General features: G+C 40.3%; 1 protein-coding gene across 28 annotated transcripts in view; it reads right to left on the bottom strand.

Annotated features, from left to right (window-relative positions):
- Positions 1–16,848, bottom strand: part of DMD (dystrophin) — a 2,035,724-nt gene that overhangs the window by 238,028 nt on the left and 1,780,848 nt on the right. The gene's annotated exons all lie outside the window — the stretch shown is intronic.

A 16,848-nucleotide genomic window follows, 5' to 3' on the forward strand; every position in this document is an offset into this window, starting at 1 on the left:
ATTTTTTTTATTTGAAATTACTTTGTTTTGAATTTTACCTCCATTGTGTTTTTTAAAAGATGAAAAACCCTTTAAAATGAAACTGTTTCATTCAACTCCAAACTACTATCTGTTTTTTCCCCTTAACACATTTTGGTTTAGCCAGAGAACTGTAAAATCAGTAATTCACACAGCTCTAGTTCTGAGCCCCAAAATGAAAGGAAGGAACATATTGATCATGAATATCTAAATTCTTTTTATATAGCAAGGCCTTTATTGTGCCTTCCAGGCACAACTTGCATTTGAGTAGTTGCATGTTAAGCAGGATCATCAAGGAAAATTTTGGCCAACTCAGTCAGATTTTCTCATAGGGCTCCCAAGGGAGCATTCACTTTAGCAGCTGTTTCCTGACCCTTTAAATACGTGTGACATTTGTGCCCTATTGTGCTGGGTCAGTATGTTTCAGCCTTAGACCTCTGGAGGCAATAGTGCTGCCGGTGATACCAACACAGAGCAACTAGACACATAGGGGGGAAATTCTGGCCACACTGAAGTCAATGGCAAAACTCTCACTGACTTCAACAGAGCCATGATTTCATATACAATGTGCCTGGAGCATGTATATGAATGGAAGGGGATTAGGAGAAGAGGCTTCATCCTCTTCCACCTTAAACTTTAAAGAGAAAAAAGATTAAGTGGATGATATGATAGGAGGATAGGCTTAGCTCAGTCAATCAATCAATTATGTGCCTGGTATGATTTTAACCTTTTTTTTTGCTTGGTCTTGAGAGTCTGCATGCTCGGGGCTTCAGCTCTCAGCTGCCATATTGGGGGGGGGGAAGGAATTTCCTCCAGAAGATTGGCTGGGCCCTTTTTTTTTTTTCCCTCTCCTCATGGGGGGGGGGTTTCACTTTGCTAAGGAGTGGGTGGATCGGCTTATGTGGCCTGCATCTTGCAGGAGGTCAGACTAGATGATCATAATGGTCCCTTCTGATCTTGAATTCTATGATTCTATGATTCTATGAAGCAGGGCCAGCCACAATGTGGCCCTTAATATTTTGTAGTGAATTGTAAATTTCTTTTTAAAAAAATAAAGCTTACATCACCGGAAAGAACTGTGCATAACAATATTATTATTTTAATAATTTCATTAAATGCTTTTAAAAGTCATCTATATCAGAGGTTCTAAAGCCGGTCCGCCGCTTGTTCAGGGAAAGCCCCTTGCGGGCAGGGCCGGTTTGTTTACCTGCTGTGTCCGCAGGTTCGGCTGATTGCGGCTCCCACTCCAGGCCAATGGGGGCTGCGGGAAACGGCATGGGATGCGATGGCCACCCTTCCCGCAGCCCCCATTGTCCTAGAGCGGCGAACCACGATCAGTGGGAGCCACGATCGGCCGAACATACGGACACGGCAGGTAAACAAACCAGCCTGGCCCGCAAGGGGCTTTCCCTGAACAAGCAGCGGACTGGCTTTGAGAACTACTGATCTATATCACCGCAAAACAAAGAAACCAATAACCTTCCAACTGACTTTATTTCAAACCAGACAATAACAATTTGAGGAAGCTCCTACAATGCATCTCAATACATTCTCAAAGTGCTGCTACGTTGACCTCACATACAAAACATCATGACAATCTGTTGTGGAGAGGTGTTTCTGTGCAGATCTTTGACCTGTTACAGTGTTTCATATCTGTATTTACTAAGGAGACATTTAGGGAAGTTTAACATGATATTGGTACATTTTGACACAGTGTGAGTCACTTCTAAGGTTACAAATTCTGACATTTTCAGGTGCACTTTGGGTAATGTGATGTCTGTGCACAAGGGCAGGATAATTTCCTTGGAATATTAGCCTTGCCTTCTGTCTCTGAGTATGTGCATTTTGCTATATAAACCATATGGTAGAATCTCAGAGTTACGAACTCCTCAGGAATGGAGGTTGTTTGTAACTCTGAAATGTTCGTAACTCTAAACAAAATGTAATTGTGGTTCTTTCAAAAGTTTATAACTGAACATTGACTTCAGACAGCTTTGAAACTTTACTATGTAGAAGAAAAATGCTGCCTTTAATTTAAATGAAACAAGCCCAGAAAAAAATTTCCTTACCTTTTCAAATCTTTTTTTAAATTTTCCCTTTATTTTTTTCAGTAGTTTTCATTTAACACAGTACTGTACTATATTTGCCTTTTTTGGGGGTGGGGGGTGTCTCTGCTGCTGCCTGATTGCATACTTCAAGTTTCAAATGAGGTATGTGGTTGACTGGTCAGTTCATAACTCTGGAGTTCATAGCTCTGAGGTTTTACTGTATATGATCTGTAACTTATTTTGGACAATTAAACTATTGAAATGACCTCCTAGAAATTTCTTTACCAGAATTAGCTGTGAACATTATTCCATGAATAACCAATATCTGACTGAAACTTGAGAGTGCTTACAGCTTAACATTACTCAGACTTTCTCAGACACTTGAAAGGTTAAATGTCACTAACTGACAATAGGGTATAGATCTCCTAAATATTGTCCATGACTCTCAATCAAAAGCTAGATTCTGACTCAATTAATTATAATACCTCACATGACTTCAATAAGATTCATATGCTTATGAGTTAGCAGGACTGAATTTAACAGATATATTTAAGTGGTTAGTTAATGCCTCTCTCCCTCCCCCCCAGCATACAGTGAAATGTTCTTTAATGGCCCACTGAAACAAACATGAAAAACATACTGATTTCAAACAATGTTTATTCTGAAACGCAAGCAAGGAGACTGATTTAAGTGCCCTGAAAGCAAAAATCACGCTAAATTATACGCAAGGAATGTTATTCACCTCGCCCTTTCACAAGTCTGACATCAGTGAAACTCCATTGAGCTCATTGGAGTTACTCCTGATTTATATTATTGTTAGTTGAGAGAATCTGGCTTACGGTGTGGAGATGAGGGCAGAATTTGGCACTTGCACTCAGATCTTGCAAAAGCTTCCATATGTACTTAAGTTAAGCATGTAAAGAAAAAAAAATGAGGCCAGTAAGACTTTAAGTAAAATACAGGCATATGTCTTTGCAGGATTAGGGTCTTAGTGAATATAGATATGCAGAGTGAATATTGGCATATATATTATTTCATGTGCAGTAAATTATATGTAACTATCTTACCTGTTTCATTTATTTACTGATAAAAATAGTCCATATAATATTTTATATGTGAAATATTCTTTAAATAAATACCCCATCCCCCCCTCATCCAGAAAATAAATTCAGCGCTAGCAACTTGATATCTTGAGAAATATCAATTGAGTATGTGGAAGGGAGAAAAAAAAAAGTTTGATTAAAAAAAACATTCAGTTTCAAGCATCCCTGTGGAAATATTACAATAAACTATGGAAATCAGGAAAGAAAAAAAAACCCTCTGAAAAATACTTTTAGTATATCCTTTCAAAACTTCAGAGGTTCAAGACAATATACTATCAGCTAATGCCATGCTATGTTCATGCACTCAGGAAGATGCTTTATTTGCTTTACATGTATTAATATCTCTACATCAAAACAGCTACAGATTTCATTTTCTACTTTTATTTGCAGAATTGAAATGTTTTTTTCATTGTTCACTGGACTGAACTTATAACTCCCTCCCCCAACCCCCTCCATTTCACTACTCTACAAATAAAATTCAGGCCAATTCACTGACCAAACAGAAAAGAGAAATAGGGTGAATGGAAGTATGGGCACATAATTCAAATAAGCATTTCTATTTCCAGTTTGTTAATACTGATTTAATATACAACCTGGAAAAAAGAAGATTCTGTTCTCCTGCCAACATGTTCCAGACATCCCTTGGTAACTGACTAAAAGTCATTGTTTGAAAACTAGCAATAGTATAAGCCATTTTGTTCTTAAATCCTTGTAGACATATTTGGGCCTTCCAAATTACATTGATTATAGTGAAAAATTCCACCTTTTAGCCAAACCTCTGGTCAGCCAATTTAATTGTGTCTCTCCTATTCCATTCAGTTATATGGAGTTCTAATGTTGGTTACTGGGAATAAGTTACAAACTTCAGTTAGGACAGGAAAATAGAACTGACCATTTTAATTGTTCAGGACTGAATTAAATGGGAAATCTAGATTATTGACTCTCAATTTGTAAACTTTATTCTTTTTTGTGTCAAACTCTGAGGTGAACTCAGCTCTTACCACATCCATTTTAGTCAATTTAGCATTTCTCACGACAAAAAACATACCTAACCAATCTAACATCATAGAAAAGCCCAATAATCATTTTAATGGATGTCCTAGGTATGTAGAAATTTATATTGACAAAGCATATGAGAATTCTCATAGGTGACCTTTTTGCAAAAAGCAAGACTTAGTAAATTAAGTCTAATTTACTTAATAAATAAGTAGATAATAGTCCATATAAAGTTTGCACATGTACAAACTAAGGACAAACCTTTGAACTCTGTAGTCTTTGTAATCTTTTTTCCAGTTAATCTTATGTATATGTTCATGCAGCATTAAAAAATATTCATTGAAAAGCATCAGCACCCTAAATTGCCTTTAGATTCCCTGGGGCATAAGGACTTGATCCTGCACTATTGAAGACAATGGTAATTTTGCCATTATATTTAACGGAAGAAAGATCAGACCTTAACTGAAGACAGTAGTTCAGGCAAACCACTTAAGCATATTCTTAACTTTAACCATGTGCTTAAATCCCAACTTGACTTGAGAACGTGTTTCAGTGCTTTGCTGACCTGGGGCATAACTGAATAAGTTCAGATATTTAGATACTGGTCTTTATTTCTATATGTGCAAAATTGCACTTGTAATTATTTGCCTCTAAAATTGGCTCAGAAATATTGGGCCCAATGGAAAGTGACATAGATGGTCACATTGGATTTTTCTAGATTAAGAAGAGGCTGAGGAAATGTTGTGATTAGCTAGTATGTGTTATTGACCTAACCATCAAAGAATCCTGTGGCACCTTATAGACTAACAGACGTTTTGCAGCATGAGCTTTCGTGGGTGAATACCCACTTCTTCGGATGCAAGCAGTGGCTTGCATCTGAAGAAGTGGGTATTCACCCACGAAAGCTCATGCTGCAAAACGTCTGTTAGTCTATAAGGTGCCACAGGATTCTTTGCTGCTTCTACAGAACCAGACTAACACGGCTACCCCTCTGATACTTGACCTAACCATGACCTCTTATTCTTATCTAGACAAACAAGTTGATAAGATAAAATAAGTGTAAGAAGGTGTTTTTTCTACACGTTGAAAGGGCTGAAGTGTGAATGTGTAGCAGGAAAAGTGACCAAGGCATAAGGAGGATGCAGAATGGCCTAAGATAGGCATATCTACACCCTTCCTCCCTGCACACAATTTATTTTATATTTCACCCTTCTAATAGTTGCTTTTCCTGCTACAACCTCATTCTTCTGCATGTGAATTACATTGATTTATGCCTACTTATGCTGATTTTCCAATATATCCCTCTGAGTTCAATTATTAATGTTGTATTTTTATTAAAATTTCTATTAACTTGTTACACACACAGCAACTCAAAACAAAAATGAAAAAAAATCTTATTCAATGATCTATTGATATATAATTAATCCAAATAATTTTACAAATAAAAAACCAGGAGAGAAAAAGAAAAGTTTTTCCAAACTAAGGGCCCTTTAAGATCTGAACTCCATAGGGCATTGTATTATTTTAAAAGTTAGCTATTTAAAAGACCAAGTTAAGCAAGATACATTATTAGTGATAACTTGTCTACTTCTAGAGTACATAAACCCACAACTATGGGCTTGACTATGCTACAGACTCTACAGACTGAAGCTGTGACATTGTAGCACCACAGTGTAGACACTTTCTATATTGAAAGGAGGATTTATTCTTTGCCTCTGTAGTTAATCCACCCCATTGAGAAGCAGAAGCTAAGTCGATGTAAGAATTCTTCCACTGACCCAATGGTGTCTATGCTGGGACATAGATCAGCCTAAGTACATCTCAGAGGGGTAACTAGGTTAACCTAAATTTTAAGCATAGACCAGGTCTGAGATATTTTAGCTGTGGAGTGAGGGGAAGTTAGCTCTAATTCTGTTTTGTTTAAAGGAATTATTTTAATGATTTGTCTTTTTTGTATTGGAACTACTTATATAACTATCACATTTACATCTATAGGCTGATGAACACATCCTCTCTCCAAATTTGGTTTCCTTTACTTATAAAATGTTTATAATCAGCTACAACATACTTCAAAGAGAAGCCCAATAAAAAAAATTAACTTGACATAGATTTAACGGACCTTCAGCTTGGAAGCCTCAGTATGATGGAAATTGATATAATTGTGATTGCACTTTGAATTATCAATTCCCTTCAGTTTTCTCATGCCTTCATATTTCTTTCATTTACTATTTCCCCTTTAATAAAAAAAAAGGCAGGGTACATATATTTACAGAAGAAAGATTTAAAGAATTGTAACAAGTTCCTTGTTAAAAAAAAAAAACAAAATACCAAACTAAGGGCCCTCTGTCATACATATACACATACTTAGCAGTATTACACAAATAGTCCCAACGAAATCAATGAAACTACTCAAGATGTAAATTACTCCTCAATGTGAGCAAGTTATTTTCATTATGAATGGAGAGCTGGCTGTATTTTAAAGAAGCCTTATTGAAGGTGCCCGAACAAACCATCCCGATGTGCAGAAAGAACAGCAAATATGGCAGGCGACCAGCTTGGCTTAACAGAGAAATCTTCTATGAGCTTAAACGCAAAAAGGAAGCTTAAAAGATGTGGAAACTTGGACAGATGACTAGAGAGGAGTATAAAAATATTCCTTGAGAATGCAAGGGTGTAATCAGGAAGGCCAAAGCACAATTGGAGTTGCATCTAGCAAGGGATGTGAAGGGTAACAAGAACAGTTTCTACAGGTGTGTTAGCAACAAGAAGGTGGTCAGGGAAAGTGTGGGACCCTTACTGAATGGAGGAGGCAACCTAGTGACAGGTGATGTGGAAAAAGCTGAAATATTAAATGCTTTTTTTGCCTCAGTCTCCAGACAAGATCAGCTCCAAGACTGCTGAACTGGGCAGCACAGTATGGGGAGGAGGTGAGCAGCCTTCAGTGCTGAAAGAACAGATTAAGGACTATTTAGAAAAGCTGGACATGCACAAGTCCATGGGGCCGAATGCAAAGCATCCCAGATGCTGAGGGAGTTGGCTGATGTGATGGCCAAATCACAGAATATCAGAGTTGGAAGGGACCTCAGGAGGTCATCTAGTCCAACCCCCTGCTCAAAGCAGGACCAATCCCCAACTAAATCATCCCACCCAGGACTTTGTCAAGCCTGACCTTAAAAATCTCTAAGGAAGGAGATTCCACCACCTCCCTAGGCAACCCATTCCAGTGCTTCACCACCCTCCTAGAGAAAAAGTTTTTCTAATATCCAACCTAAACCTCCCCCACTGCAACATGAGACTATTACTCCTTGTTCTGTCATCTGCTACCACTGAGAACAGTCTAGATTCATCCTCTTTGGAACCCCCATCAGGTAGTTGAAAGCAGCTATCAAATCCCCCCTCATTCTTCTCTTCTGCAGACTAAACTATCCCAATTCCCTCAACCTCTCCTTATAAGCTCCAAGCTCAGTCCCTTAATAATTTTTGCTGCCATCTGCTGGACTCTTTCCAATTTTTCCACATCCTTCTTGTAGTATGGGGCTCAAAACTGGACACAGTACTCCAGATGAGGCCTCACCAATATCGAATAGAGGGGAATGATCACGTCCCTCGATCTGCTGGCAATGTCCCTACTTATACAGCCCAAAATGCTGTTAGCCTTCTTGGCAACAAGGGCACACTGTCTACTCATATCCAGCTTCTCGTTCACTGCAACCCCAAGGCCCTTTTCTTCAGAACTGCCGTTTAGCCAGTCAGTTCCCAGCCTATAGCAGTGCATGGGATTCTTCCGTCGTAAGTGCAGGACTCTGCACTTGTCCTTGTTGAACCTCATCAGATTTATTTTGGCCCAATCCTCTAATTTGTCTAGGTCCCTCTGTATGCTATCCCTACCTCCAGCGTGTCTACCACTCCTCCCAGTTTAGTATCATCTGCAAACTTGCGGAGGGTGTAGTCAATGCCATCCTCCAGATCATTAATGAAGATATTGAACAAAACAGGCCCCAGGACCGACCCCTGGGGCACTCCACTTGATATGGCTGCCAACTAGACAAGGAGCCATTGATTACTACCCGTTAAGCCTGACAATCTAGCCAGTTTTCTATCCACCTTGTAGTCCATTCATCCAGCACATACTTCTTTAACGTACCTGAAAGAATACTGTGGGAGACTGTATCAAAAGCTTTGCTAAAGTCAAAGAATAACATATCCACTGCTTTCCCCTCATCTGCACAGCTAGTTACCTCGCTGTAGAAGGCAATTAGGTTAGTCAGGCATGACTCGCCCTTAGTGAATCCATGCTGACTGTTCCTGATCACTTTCGTCTTCTCTAAGTGCGTCAGAATTGATTCCTTGACTCCATGATTTTTCCAGGGACTGAGGTAAGTCTGACTGGCCTGTAGTTTCCCGATCTTCCTCCTTCCCTTTTTTAAAGATGGACACTACATTAGCCTTTTTTCAGGGACCTCCCCCGATTGCCATGAGTTTTCAAAGATAATGGCCAATGGCTCTGCAATCCCATCTGCCAACTCCTTTAGTACCCTCGGATGCAGTGCATCTGGCCCCATGGATTTGTGCTCATTCAGCTTTTCTAAATGGTCCTAAACCACATCTTTCTCCACAGAGGGCTGGTCACATCCTCCCCATGCTGAGCTGCCCAGCACTGTAGTCTGGGAGCTGACCTTGTTTGTGAAGACAGAGGAAAAAAAGCATTGAGTACATTAGCTTTTTCCACATCCTCTGTCACTAGGTTGCCTCCCTCATTCAGTAAGGGGCCCAGACTTTCCTTGACCTTCTTCTTGCTGCTAACATACCTGAAAAAACCCTTCTTGTCACTCTTAACATCTCTTGCTAGTTGCAACTCCAAGTGTGATTTGGCTTTCCTGATTTCACTCCTGCTTGCCTGAGCAACATTTTTATAGTCCTCCCTGGTCATTCGTCCAAGCTTTCACTTCTTGTAAACTTCTTTTTTGTGTTTAAGATCAGCAAGGATTTCACTGTTAAGCCACGCTGGTCGCCTGCCATATTTAGTATTCTTTCTATACATCAGGATGGTTTGTTCCTGCAACCTCAATAAAGATTCTTTAAAATAGAGACAGTTCTCCTGGACTCTTTTCCCCCTCATTATTCTCCCTGAGGATCCTGCCCATCAGTTTCCTGAGGGAGTCAAAGTCTGCTTTTCTGAAGTCCAGGGTCTGTATTCTGCTGCTCTCCTTTCTTCCTGTGTCAGGATCCTGAACTCATCCATCTCATGGTCACTGCCTCCCAGGTTCCCATCCACTTTTGCTTCCCCTACTAATTCTTCCCCGTCTGTGAGCAGCAGGTCAAGAAGAGCTCTGCCCCTAGTTGGTTCCTCCAGCACTTGCACCAGGAAATTGTCCCCTACACTTTCCAAAAACTTCCTGGATTGTCTGTGCACTGCTGTATTGCTCTCCCAGAAGATATCGGGGTGATTCAAGTCTGCCATGAGAACCAGGGCCTGTGATCTAGTAACTTCTGTTAGTTGCTGGAAGAAAGCCTCGTCCACGTCATCCCCTGGTTTGGTGGTCTAAAGCAGACTCCCACCACGACATCACCCTTGTTGCTCACACTTCTAAACTTAATCCAGAGACTCTTAGGTTTTTCAGCAGTTTCATACTGGTGCTCTGAGGAGTCATACTGCTCTCTTACATACAATGCAACTCCCCCACCTTTTCTGCCCTGCCTGTCCTTCCTGAACAGTTTATATCCATCCATGACAGTACTCCAGTCATGTGAGTTATCCCACCAAGTCTCTGTTATTCCAATCACACCATAATTCCTTGACTGTGCTCGGACTTCCAGTTCTCCCTGCTTGTTTACCAGGCTTCTTGCATTTCTGTATAGGCACTTAAGATAACCCACTGATCATCCTGCTTTCTCAGTATGAGGCAGGAGTCCTCCCCTCTTGTGCTCTCCTGCTTGTGTTTCCTCCCAGTATCCCACTTCCCCACTTACCTCAGGCCTTTGGTCTCCTTCCCTTGGTGAACCTAGTTTAAAGCCCTCCTCACTACGTTAGCTGGCCTGCTTGTGAAGATGCTCTTCCCTCTCTTTGTTAGGTGGAGCCTGGCTCTACCTAGCACTCCTCCTGTTTGGAACACCATCCCAGGGTCAAAGGATCCAAAGCCTTCTCTCCAACACCACTTGCGTAGCCATTCATTGACTTCCACGATTTGACGGTCTCTACCTTGGCCTTTTCCTTCCACAGAGTCATTGGCCATTATCTTTGAAAACTTGTGGTGATCCGGGGAGGTCCCAGATGATTGGAAAAAGGCTAATATAGTGCCCATCTATAAAAAAAGCAAGAAGGAGAATCCGGAGGACTACAGAACAGTTAATCTCACCTTAGTACGTGGAAAGTCATGGAACAGGTCCTCAAAGAATCCATTTTAAAGCTCTTGGAGGAGAGGAAGGTGATCAGGAACAGTCAACATGGATTCATCAAGAGCAAGTCATGCCTGACTAACCTGATTGCCTTCTATGATGAGATAACTGGCTCTGTGGATATGGGAAAAGCAGTGGACTTGTTATTCCTTGACTTTAGCGAAGCTTTTGATATGGTCTCCCACCGTATTCTTGCCAGCAAGTTAAAGAAGTATGGATTGGATGAATGGACTACAAGGTGGATAGAAAGCTGGCTAGATTGTCAGGCTCAATGGGTATTGATCAATGGCTCAATGTCTAGTCGGCAGCCGGTATCAAGTGGAGTGTCCCAGGGGTCGGTCCTGGGGCCGGTTTTGTTCAAAATCTTCATGAATTATCTGGATGATGAGATGGATTGCACCCTCAGCATGTTCACGGATGACACTAAGCTGGTGGGGGTAGATATGCTGGAGGGTAGGGATAAGGTCCAGAGTGACCTAGACAAATTAGAGGATCAGTCAAAAAGAAATCTGATGAGTTTCAAGAAGGACAAGTGCAGAGTCCTGCACTTAGGACGGAAGAATCTCATGCACTGCTACAGGATGGAGACTGACTGGCTAAGCGGCAGTTCTGCAGAAAAGGACCTGGGGATTACAGTGGATGAGAAGCTGGATATGAGTCAACAGTGTGCCCTAGTTGCCAAGAAGGCTAACAGCATATTGGGATGCATTAGTAGGGGCATTGCCAGCAGATCGAGTGAAGTGATCATTCCCCTTTATTCGGCACTGGTGAGGCCACATCTGGATTATTGTGTCCAGTTTTGGCCCCTCACTACAGAAAAGATGTGGACAAATTGGAGAGAGTCCAGCAGAGGGCAACAAAAATTATCAGGGGGCTGGAGCACATGATTTATGAGGAGAGGCTAAGTGAACTGGGCTTATTTAGATTGCAGAAGAGAAGAGTGAGGGAGGGATTTGATAGCAGCCTTCAACTACCTGAAGGTGGGGTTACAAAGAGGATGGAGCTCGGCTGTTCTCAGTTGTGGCCGATGACAGAACAAGGAGCAATGGTCTCAAGTTGCAGTGCAGGAGGTCTAGGCTGAATATTAGGAAACACTATTTCACTAGGAGGGTGGTGAAGCACTGGAATGGGTTACCAAGGAAGGTTGTAGAATCTCTTCCAACCCTAATCTTTTATGATTCTTCTATGATAATAGCCTTATGAAACTACAATTTGAACTGTTTTTGAAAACTCCTTGAGAAGTCAGCAAGCATGTCGGGGGTGGGGGGGTGGGGTGGGTAAGGAAGGGGGAGGTGGGTCTCAGAGCGTGGGCTCCAACCAGAGCCAAAATCTCTACACTGCAATATTTAGCCCTGCAGCTTGAGCTCCCAGGAACCCGAGTCAGCTCTGAGACTTGATGCCATGGTTTTCCCCCCACAGTATAGATGCATCAAAAGACACACAGGTGATGCTGCCTAACCAAATATTGGAACCAAGTACTTGAAATCTATGGTACCTTGCAGGGTCTAGCTAGCACAAAATGTAATTTATATGTTAAACACAATGAGCCATAAGTTCCCCTTCTACCAAAAACAACACAGAAGAGGAAAACTTAGTCAAAAATATCTGCAGTTTAAAAGGTCAGTTTTGTAACAGCATCACACTATCAATGCAGGATAAGTGTTGCTATCGTGTATATCATCCAAATGAGACGACAAGAATCTGCAAGTGAAGCTACCAAAACCTTGCAGATTTCTGGCCATACAATGCCATTATCAACACACAGCTCTGGGCTTTCTGCCAAGCAGAGGAAGCATACAGTAGCTGGTTTCTTTGTCATGAGACTATTGGTTCCCCACCAGTAGTTACTTCTGTGTAACCTCTCTGACAGGATGACTAACATAGGTTAATGCTAATATGGCTAATGCCTGTTCAGCATTAAAAATATGGAAAAAATCAGCCAGCTCTATGACATTTTTCAAAGGCAACATAGCCTGTTTCCTGAATCAAAGTTCTTTATAAAGGACCACACAATTGTTAAGCAGTTAGATATGAGACTGCAACCAATGCTTCTGGTTGTCTCTCTGGCTCCCTGAAATAGGAGGTACCAGCAGCTAAATGGCACTTCTGGCTACAGTTAACAAAACAACTTATCTATTCTGTATGTCATACAATGAGAGCTCAATACTGATTGCACATGGGTGGGTATGAATCTTTCAACGTCAAAAACACTTCATGAAGTTTATAGAAGATTACAGTTTTGTATTTGTACAGTGCCTTTAATCCAAAGGATCCCAAAGCACTTTAGAAACTCAACACCTGTATACACAAACTGTACAAAGAAATCATCCACTGCAGCCATCTTTGGGGGTGAAATACAACAGTGGCTTAACATTGCACAACATTTCTATGTGATATCTTCGGACAGGAAGGTAAAAACTGTAAATACAGGGAGAATTATAGTAGTTTGAGTACAACATGGGTGATTTGGAATACAGATGGGACACTAAGATTAGCACCACTATTCTGGGCTAGAATACCACTAATGGCTGCAAATGGCTAGGACTATGATTTTACACTTCACCTGAAGGATGGTGCTTCTAGCAACACAGCACTCACCACTGATCAACAGCATGCATCATTCTGCAGTACTGAGAGTGCAACTTACTAAAACACCAATACTGTACTTCCTACAGATCGCTAAGAAGAGATCCAATTATTTGTTTTTCCTTGGAAATTTCCCATCCAAGTACTGACCTAGTCAAACCCTGCTTCAGTCTTAGGTATGTTTACATATCTTTTGTGTCATCATTATGATGTTTCTAGTCCTGGCTACAATGTACTAGGTATGTTCCTGCTGTTTGGAAAGGATGATCACTGCCCTGAGGAGCTCACAGTCTAAAAACTGATAAACACGCAAGCAGATGGAGCTGTAGGGAAGAAGGGAGTAAGACATACAGTTATGTTAAACATACTCACACATAATTAAAATAGGACAAGTAAATTACATCCAAATTACCCCCCAAACTTGCCATTGCCTATCACCATACCAGATATCTGAATCAAGCCCTGAGTGTTGCGTACATTTGTAACAAGGTAGTGCTGTGGGCTGGAGTACAGACAATGAATCTCACTTTTATGATGGTACTACACATTGTCAGTGTATCTGCAAGATGTTATATGTCACTTTGCAAATCCCATGCTTTTCTCGCAGATTAAATTGCTTTTGCTTTGACTATCCCCTTGAAAACAAGTGAGCAGCTTGCCAAATGTTTTCCCATAAAAACAAACCTTTCAATAAAAATCCCACAATTTGTTGAAAAATGAACACAGTTTTTGAAAATGTCTCTTTCCCCCATTGCCACTATTTTTCAATGTGCTGTGTTCTGTTTCATTTTAATTAGCAGTCCCTAAAATATGGAAGAACACTGCACTCTTCTCTGGAACATTGCCCAACGTTCAGCAGGCAGTCAAATATAAAGACCTAGATCCACCAAAGGGAGTTGGCATTTATTGACTGCATGAAAAGGATATTTTTGTCCATGTTTTATGAATGAGTTTTTTGAAATTTGAAAAGAAATTCATGAGTCACTTGGGTGGGAGTGGAAATAAATAGTAAATGAGCTTATTTAAATAAGAATAGACTCTTTACATACTTGCCAGCTTTGGGGAGCTTCCATCATGAAGTCCTTGACTGGAAATGCAGGAAGTAATAGTAACTATACAATTCATATTTTCAATTTCTTAACCCCTCTTTCCCCCAGCCACACGTGTATCAACGCGATAACAAGTCAAATACAGTGTTCATGAATCCAACTCAAATTATACAGTCAAGTCCCATTGTAACTTTTGATCCACTTGTGTTAGTGGAATTGTGTGGCTAAATCCCCATGCCACTTTGAAAATATATGCTGAAGAGGAAGCTATGGCATCTTCTCCAAGGAATGCTTGTTCCTCACATGCAGAGCTATATTAAAATAAAATGTTACCCTTGATACATATTGAAAGGGTCATTTTTTCTATCTTGTATTGTCAATGCTATGTCAAAATTGTTTGCCTCTTATTATTTTAGGCACCAATTCAGGAAAGCATACTTCTTCAGGACAACACTCATAATGTGCTTATGTGCTACCCTGAATAGGGATGCTTAAGTGCTTTCTCAAAGTAGGGACCCAAATATTCAATTCTGCGGTTGGCGTGCAACTATCATGCCTAATGCTCTGTATATTTGAACACAAAAAATTGTAGTGGTGGGTATTTGTTAAGCTCTCACACATCCCTCAGCAAGACTGGGGCTCATTGATAACAGTCTTTTCCTGGAAAACGATATTAAAAAAATAACAGATGCAAATCTAATCATCACTGATTATTATTCATTATTGAAATGTTAATACATTATTGCTGATTCATAACTTGAGTGGAAATGCAATCTTAGAAGAAAAGTTTGGATTCTTTAGTTAAAAGAAATTCAGCTTTCCCATTATTATTTTTAACTTCAGTTGCTGAAGACATACATAATTATCTGCTACTTTTCTGGCAAGTTTTTGGATCAGATTCATCTCTAGTGTAACTCCACTGAAGTCAGGAATTAATTTGGCCCCTAGTATATTCTCATATTATGTCTTTGCTTAAATTCACAAATGGAGTAGAACCCAGCAAGGTCACATGGCAGCAGTCATGATTTAGGTAGATCACAGGGTTACTTCTACACTGCAATAAACGACTTGAGTCAAGGCTAAAGCTGGCCTGGTTCAGATGACCAAGGCTCATGGGATATAGGCTGCATGGCCAAAAATTGCAGTGTAGACATTCAGGCTCAGGCTGGAGTCTTGGCTCTGAAACCCTGAGAGGGGGAAGGTCTCAGAGCCCAGGCTCCATCCTGACCCCGAATGTCTGCACAGCAATTTGTAGCTCCCAGCCTGAGCCCTGTGAGCCGGAGTCAACTAATCTGGGCTCTTTATTGCAGTGCAGATGTATCCACAGTGTCCCCTTTCTGCCGAGTGTATTTGCTATATGAACCCACTGGAGCCAATGGCAAAGCTCCTACTGAGTTAAAAAAAATGGAGGATCAGATTCTATTAATATTCTCATATACCTGCTTAAGACAACACATACAATGCTTAAATATGTAGGTAGATATGCAGCAATAGCCGCTGCCCCCTCCCCGGTCTCATACTAGAGATTGTGCATTAACACAAAAGAAGGACTATTACTCCTAGCGTATCCCAAATTTTCGCCATCAGCTCTGCGAAATGGGCCTCTGTCTCTCTCTCTGGATTCAGGTATGGCTGAGTGAAATTGGCAATCATTTAACCATTTTAAAATACCTGAATCTAATTACTTTGTGGATTAATCTATTTTTCCTCATTTTTATACTGCACCAACTATTCCAGCTATTATGTTTTCTTCTTTAAAACTATATAATTGGACCCTGAAAAAAACTAGAGAATTAATCACAAAGCAAAGGTTTGTATTTATAACAACAGGTTATACAAATGTTTGGAGATACTCTCCTTTCCAGGGGAGCTCATTTCTACAACTCAGACCCCAGACAATCCTACTCTCTTCCCAATGATCTCCCTCAAAACAAAAGAAAAACCCACCCCTTAAACCTACATGAAACATTTGCAGACCACTACAAACCTTCTCTACCTTTCTAGCAATGGTATTAAGCATTCCGACCATTCATAACTAAATACCATGCTATGATTTTAAATGATTTATGCTCACCAATAAACCTTTCAAAAGGCACCAACTTTAGGCCCCTGTGATAACTATAGGCCAGTTTGTACAACTCTTACTTTTATTGATGAACACGTACTCACGCAAGAAGTCTTATATACTCATTTGTGTAAGTGCTGAGCAATGTGAGGAAAGGTCGCACAATCTAGTCTTACAGTCTTTCCAGTCAGAGAAATCTGAATTGCTGCTGATAAAATATGTAGTGAAAATGAAGATAAGAAAATCAAATTGCAATTAAAGAGAGAGAAAAAGATTAATGGTTAATCATAAATTAGCAAGCAGTTGCTACTTTGGCTCTATGGAAATGTTCAGAGATTAATCACTTATTTTTGTGGGTGGGTAATGTAGCTTTACATTACTGATGGATTTGTAGACACATTATAATTTCATAATCCTTGTTTCATAATTATACCATGATGAGTAATGTTATTTGCACTTCCACCTTAACCACACATGTGTGAACACAATGCTTACATTTATAAGGTCACTTTGCTTTCTTTTACTGTAATAATTCAGGGCCTGATCCTGAAACTTCTATACAGGAGCTAACTGTTGCTATTACTCAC

Source organism: Mauremys reevesii, linkage group 1 (assembly GCF_016161935.1).
Source record: "Mauremys reevesii isolate NIE-2019 linkage group 1, ASM1616193v1, whole genome shotgun sequence".
NCBI classification, from domain to species: Eukaryota; Metazoa; Chordata; order Testudines; family Geoemydidae; genus Mauremys; species Mauremys reevesii.